The sequence below is a fragment of the Salvelinus namaycush genome, chromosome 36 (assembly GCF_016432855.1).
Source record: "Salvelinus namaycush isolate Seneca chromosome 36, SaNama_1.0, whole genome shotgun sequence".
NCBI classification, from domain to species: Eukaryota; Metazoa; Chordata; class Actinopteri; order Salmoniformes; family Salmonidae; genus Salvelinus; species Salvelinus namaycush.
The window spans coordinates 22,149,000-22,156,490 of NC_052342.1; the positions used below are offsets into that span (position 1 = coordinate 22,149,000).

Genomic DNA, 7,491 nt, shown 5'->3' on the forward strand with positions numbered 1-7,491 from the left:
TCTTCTGAGAAAAGGAAACTGATCAGTCTCATCTCTCTCTCCAGAGGAGGCATGCCCATAGGGGGCACAGATTTGTCCTGTTTAATTTTAGTTGTTGTTGTTTCTCTGTAATACTACTAGCCACCTAGCAATTTTATAAAGTTGAATTTAGCTAGCCCAGATAGGTTCCCAATCTCCCAACCTCATAGCTAGCTACTAAGAAGCCATTTCTAGAGTAGCTAGCTTGTCTAACTGTAGTATATTAGCTGGCATGCCTGCTGGCAAGGTTGGTAGACTTTAGAAAAGCAAGGAATAACTAAAGGTACTAAATAATTCCTTTCAATCTTATGCCCAGATTTGAGAAGAGATGCAGAGAAGCGTATTTAGTTTCTTTATAAAAAGAACCAGGAGGGTACAGACAGCTTAAGAGTTGTGCTTAAATATGCAGAAAAATTGACATTTTCTAAATAGAATTAAACATAACGAGTGTGGCTCTAGATTTCAGGAAAAAGCTGATTCAGGTGTTTGAAAAATGCTAAATTCTCCAACATCCGGACTGGCGGCCTAGCTCCCTCCAGAACTCCCTCAAGCCTCATGTACTTTGTTCCCTATCAGATTTTTGGGCTGCAAGACGCCTCTGCCTCTCTCTGTCTCTATCTGTCCGTCTTTGTGTCTGTCTGTATGTCACTCTCTTTATCTTACTCTATCTCATCTCTATCTCATCTCTATCTCATCTCTATCTCATCTCTATCTCATCTCTATCTCATCTCTCTCTCTCTCTCTCTCTCTCTCTCTCTCTCTCTCTCTCTCTCTCTCTCTCTCTCTTTTCTCTGACCTGTTTGTGCTCTTTCCTACTCCATTGTGATTATCAATCCAAACTGATCTGAGTATCTGTGTTGTCTGTCTGTGTGAGAGTGAGCAACAGTCCAAATGGCTCAACAAGGATGTCTGCTGAACCAGGACCAGCTCTGTTGTTCTTCTTTCTGTCTGGATCTACTGAAGGAGCCAGTCACCATCCCCATGTGGACACAGTTACTGCTGGAGCTGTATTGAGGGAGGCTGGGATCAAGAGGATCGGAAGGGTGTCTTCAGCTGCCCCCAGTGCAGGAAAAACCTTCACTCCAAGGCCAACTTTGATGATAAATAACATGTTGGCTGAGGCGGTGGAGAAACTCCAGGCTGCTCCCCCTCCTACTCTGTGCTATGCTGGACCTGGAGATGTGGCCTGTGATTTCTGCACTGGGACCAGAAAGCACTCATGTCCTGTCTGATGTGCCTGGTGTCTTACTGTGAGACTCACCTCCAACCTCACTATGAAGCTCCAGGACTTATGAAGCAAAAGCTGGTCAAAGCCACCACACAACTACAGGAAAAGATCTGCTCTCATCATGTACAAACTGCTGGAGGTTTACTGTCGTACTGATCAACAGTGTATCTGTTATCTGTGTGTTATGGATGAACATAAAGGCCATGATAGTGTCAGCTGCTGCAGAGAGAACTGAGAAACGGGTAAGACCAGAACAACTTGTTGGAGAATAACAAATAATTTAAGATCTAATGAGAGGGCTGTTTGAATACGAGAGAACATATGTAGTTAGATATTCACATGAAAAAGATTCTCCAAATGTATCACCATTAAATAAAAAATATAAGTAGAATACACATTTGTTGTTGTCAAAAACCATCATCTTATTTTATAAGTCTAAAGTTCCTTCTAAGATTTGAGCCCTACTCTCTATGGGCCCTATACCAGTAGCTGTATGTTTGTAAGGATATTACCATACTATTGGACTGTTGGTGTCATGTTTTGTCTTTCATCATGTCTTGTCCCTGTGCTTCCCTCTGCTGGTCTTATTAGGTTCTTTCCCTCTTTCTCTCTCTCTATCGTTCCGTTCCTGCTCCCAGCTGTTTCTCATTCTCCTAACGACCTCATTTACTCTTTCACACCTGTCCCCTATTTTGCCCTCTGATTAGAGTCCCTATTTCTCCCTCTGTTTTCCGCTTCTGTCCTTGTCGGATTCTTGTTTGATGTTTGCTGTTCCTGTGTCCTTGTTCCGCCCTGTCGTGTTCTTTGCCTTCTTCAGATGCTGCGTGTGAGCAGGTGTCTATGTCAGCTACGGCCAGTGCCTTCCTGAAGCGACCTGCAGTCTGTGGTCGCGTCTCCAGTCGTTCCTCTCTATTGACGAGAGGATTTCAGTTCCTGTTTTGGATTGACCATTGATAATATCCAGGAGAATCATTATTTGTTTATTACTGGAATAAAGACTCTGTTACTATTACGTCGCTTTTGGGTCCTCATTCACCAGCATAACAGAAGAATCCGACCAAGATGGACCCAGCGACTATGGATTCTCTCAACACTGCCGTCGAGTTCCAGGGAGCAATGCTCGGCAGACACGAGCAGGAATTGTTTGCTGCTCGTCATGCCGTTGAGACCCTGGCCGCTCAGGTTTCCGATCTCTCTGGACAGTTTCAGAGTCTTCATCTCGTGCCACCAGCTACTTCCTGGTCTTCCGAGTCTCCGGAACCTAGGGTTAATAACCCACCATGTTACTCTGGGCAGCCCACTGAGTGTCGCTCCTTTCTCACCCAGTGTGATATTGTGTTCTCTCTCCAGCCCAACACGTACTCAAGAGAGAGAGCTCGGATCGCTTACGTCATATCACTCCTTACTGGTCGGGCTCGGGAGTGGGGCACAGCTATCTGGGAGGCAAGGGCTGAGTGTTCTAACGATTATCAGAACTTTAAAGAGGAGATGATACGGGTTTTTGATCGTTCAGTTTTTGGGAAGGAGGCTTCCAGGGCCCTGGCTTCCCTATGTCAAGGTGATCGATCCATAACGGATTACTCTATAGAGTTTCGCACTCTTGCTGCCTCCAGTGACTGGAACGAGCCGGCGTTGCTCGCTCGTTTTCTGGAGGGACTTCACGCTGAGGTTAAGGATGAGATTCTCTCCCGGGAGGTTCCTTCCAGCGTGGACTCTTTGATTGCACTCGCCATCCGCATAGAACGACGGGTAGATCTTCGTCACCGAGCTCGTGGAAGAGAGCTCGCGTTAACGGTGTTTCCCCTCTCCGCATCTCAACCATCTCCTCCCACCGGCTCAGAGACTGAGCCCATGCAGCTGGGAGGTATTCGCATCTCGACTAAGGAGAGGGAACGGAGAATCACCAACCGCCTTTGCCTCTATTGCGGTTCTGCGGGACATTTTGTCATGTCATGTCCAGTAAAAGCCAGAGCTCATCAGTAAGCGGAGGGCTACTGGTGAGCGCTACTACTCCTGTCTCTCCATCAAGATCCTGTACTACCTTGTCGGTCCATCTACGCTGGACCGGTTCAGCTGCTTCCTGCAGTGCCTTGATAGACTCTGGGGCTGAGGGTTGTTTTATGGACGAAGCATGGGCTCGGAAACATGACATTCCTCTCAGACAGTTAGGGAAGCCCACGCCCATGTTCGCCTTAGATGGTAGTCTTCTCCCCAGTATCAGATGTGAGACACTACCTTTAACCCTCACAGTATCTGGTAACCACAGTGAGACCATTTCCTTTTTGATTTTTCGTTCACCTTTTACACCTGTTGTTTTGGGTCATCCCTGGCTAGTATGTCATAATCCTTCTATTGATTGGTCTAGTAATTCTATCCTATCCTGGAACGTTTCTTGTCATGTGAAGTGTTTAATGTCTGCTATCCCTCCTGTGTCTTCTGTCCCCTCTACTCAGGAGGAACCTGGTGATTTGACAGGAGTGCCGGAGGAATATCATGATCTGCGCACGGTCTTCAGTCGGTCCAGAGCCAGCTCCCTTCCTCCTCACCGGTCGTATGATTGTTGTATTGATCTCCTTCCGGGGACCACTCCCCCTCGGGGTAGACTATACTCTCTGTCGGCTCCCGAACGTAAGGCTCTCGAGGATTATCTGTCTGTTTCTCTCAACGCCGGTACCGTGGTGCCTTCTTCCTCTCCCGCCGGAGCGGGATTTTTCTTTGTTAAGAAGAAGGACGGTACTCTGCGCCCCTGCGTGGATTATCGAGGGCTGAATGACATAACGGTTAAGAATCGTTATCCGCTTCCCCTTATGTCGTCGGCCTTCGAGATTTTGCAGGGAGCCAGGTTCTTTACTAAGTTGGACCTTCGTAACGCTTACCATCTCGTACGCATCAGAGAGGGGGACGAGTGGAAAACGGCGTTTAATACTCCGTTAGGGCATTTTGAATACCGGGTTCTGCCGTTCGGTCTCGCTAATGCTCCAGCTGTCTTTCAGGCATTAGTTAATGATGTACTGAGAGACATGCTGAACATTTTTGTTTTCGTTTACCTTGACGATATCCTGATTTTTTCACCGTCACTCGAGATTCATGTTCAGCACGTTCGACGTGTACTCCAGCGCCTTTTAGAGAATTGTCTCTACGTGAAGGCTGAGAAGTGCGCCTTTCATGTCTCCTCTGTCACATTTCTCGGTTCTGTTATTTCCGCTGAAGGCATTCAGATGGATCCCGCTAAGGTCCAGGCTGTCAGCGATTGGCCCGTTCCTAAGTCACGTGTCGAGTTGCAGCGCTTTCTCGGTTTCGCTAATTTCTATCGGCGTTTCATTCGTAATTTCGGTCAAGTGGCTGCCCCTCTCACAGCTCTGACTTCTGTCAAGACTTGCTTTAAGTGGTCCGGTTCCGCCCAGGGAGCTTTTGATCTCCTCAAGAAGCGTTTTACATCCGCCCCTATCCTTGTTACTCCTGACGTCACTAAACAATTCATTGTCGAGGTTGACGCTTCAGAGGTGGGCGTGGGAGCCATTCTGTCTCAGCGCTTCCAGTCTGACGATAAGGTCCATCCTTGCGCTTACTTTTCTCATCGCCTGTCGCCATCGGAACGCAACTATGATGTGGGTAACCGCGAACTGCTCGCCATCCGCTTAGCCATAGGCGAATGGCGACAGTGGTTGGAGGGGGCGACCGTTCCTTTTGTCGTTTGGACTGACCATAAGAACCTTGAGTACATCCGTTCTGCCAAACGACTTAATGCACGTCAGGCTCGTTGGGCGTTGTTTTTCGCTCGTTTCGAGTTCGTGATTTCCTATCGTCCGGGAAATAAGAACACCAAGCCTGATGCCTTATCCCGTCTCTTTAGTTCTTCTGTGGCTTCTACCGACCCCGAGGGGATTCTCCCTGAAGGGCGTGTTGTCGGGTTGACTGTCTGGGGAATTGAGAGACAGGTAAAGCAAGCACTCACTCACACTGCGTCGCCGCGCGCTTGTCCTAGTAACCTTCTGTTCGTTCCTGTCTCTACTCGTCTGGCTGTTCTTCAGTGGGCTCACTCTGCCAAGTTAGCTGGCCATCCCGGCGTTCGGGGTACGCTTGCTTCTATTCGCCAGCGGTTTTGGTGGCCTACTCAGGAGCGGGACACGCGCCGTTTCGTGGCTGCTTGTTCGGACTGCGCGCAGACTAAGTCAGGTAACTCTCCTCCTGCCGGTCGTCTCAGACCGCTTCCCATTCCTTCTCGACCATGGTCTCACATCGCCTTAGACTTTATTACCGGTCTGCCTTCGTCTGCGGGGAAGACTGTGATTCTTACGGTTATCGATAGGTTCTCTAAGGCGGCACATTTCATTCCCCTCGCTAAGCTTCCTTCCGCTAAGGAGACGGCACAAATCATCATTGAGAATGTGTTCAGAATTCATGGCCTCCCGTTAGACGCCGTTTCAGACAGAGGTCCGCAATTCACGTCACAGTTTTGGAGGGAGTTCTGTCGTTTGATTGGTGCTTCTGTCAGTCTCTCTTCCGGGTTTCATCCCCAGTCTAACGGTCAAGCAGAAAGGGCCAATCAGTCGATTGGTCGCATATTACGCAGCCTTTCGTTTCGAAACCCTGCGTCTTGGGCAGAACAGCTCCACTGGGCTGAGTACGCTCACAACTCGCTTCCTTCGTCTGCTACCGGGCTATCTCCGTTTCAGAGTAGTCTTGGGTACCAGCCTCCTCTGTTCTCGTCCCAGCTCGCCGAGTCCAGCGTTCCCTCCGCTCAGGCTTTTGTCCAACGTTGTGAGCGCACCTGGAGGAGGGTCAGGTCTGCACTTTGCCGTTACAGGGCGCAGACTGTGAGAGCCGCCAATAGACGTAGGATTAGGAGTCCTAGGTATTGTCGCGGTCAGAGAGTGTGGCTTTCCACTCGTAACCTTCCCCTTACGACAGCTTCTCGCAAGTTGACTCCGCGGTTCATTGGTCCGTTCCGTGTCTCTCAGGTCGTCAATCCTGTCGCTGTGCGACTGCTTCTTCCGCGACATCTTCGTCGCGTCCACCCTGTCTTCCATGTCTCTTGTGTCAAGCCTTTTCTTCGCGCCCCCGTTCGTCTCCCCCCCCCCCCCCCCCGTCCTTGTCGAGGGCGCTCCTATTTACAAGGTACGAAAGATCATGGACATGCGTTCTCGGGGACGTGGTCACCAGTACTTAGTGGATTGGGAGGGTTACGGTCCTGAGGAGAGGAGTTGGGTTCCATCTCGGGACGTGCTGGACCGTTCGTTGATTGATGATTTCCTTCGTTGCCGCCAGGGTTCCTCCTCGAGTGCGCCAGGAGGCGCTCGGTGAGTGGGGGGGTACTGTCATGTTTTGTCTTTCATCATGTCTTGTCCCTGTGCTTCCCTCTGCTGGTCTTATTAGGTTCTTTCCCTCTTTCTCTCTCTCTATCTTCCGTTCCTGCTCCCAGCTGTTTCTCATTCTCCTAACGACCTCATTTACTCTTTCACACCTGTCCCCTATTTTGCCCTCTGATTAGAGTCCCTATTTCTCCCTCTGTTTTCCGCTTCTGTCCTTGTCGGATTCTTGTTTGATGTTTGCTGTTCCTGTGTCCTTGTTCCGCCCTGTCGTGTTCTTTGCCTTCTTCAGATGCTGCGTGTGAGCAGGTGTCTATGTCAGCTACGGCCAGTGCCTTCCTGAAGCGACCTGCAGTCTGTGGTCGCGTCTCCAGTCGTTCCTCTCTATTGACGAGAGGATTTCAGTTCCTGTTTTGGATTGACCATTGATAATATCCAGGAGAATCATTATTTGTTTATTACTGGAATAAAGACTCTGTTACTATTACGTCGCTTTTGGGTCCTCATTCACCAGCATAACAGTTGGCTGTGCAATATGGTATGACTTTATTTTGACATAAACATTGGCATTAGAAACATTAGGACCAATAAAGCTTGATTGCTCAATGAAGAGTTTTTCTCTACTGAGCCAGCTGGGGATGAGTCAGCAGTTCCAGCAGAGAGTCCAGGACAGAGAGAAGGTTCTGAAGGAGCTCCAACAGACTGAGGAGATTCTCAAGGTGAGAATTATTATTATTGACCAGAGGAGACGCACCATTTCACTTCCCTCAGTGAGAGAGTGAGAATGTGAGAGTCCACTATCCAATCCCACTGAGGGGAACAGGGCTCTGAGTGTTAGTGAATTCACGCACGCACGCACGCACGCACGCACGCACACACACACCAGAGCTCTGCATTGGAGGACATTGAGAGGTTATTTACTGAGCTGATCCGCTC

At 49.2% G+C, this 7,491-nt stretch overlaps 1 pseudogene; it reads left to right on the plus strand.

Moving 5' to 3' along the window:
• The first annotated feature begins 819 nt into the window (after positions 1–819).
• On the plus strand, positions 820–1,518 carry LOC120030479 (annotated as a pseudogene).
• Positions 1,519–7,491: the final 5,973 nt, after the last annotated feature.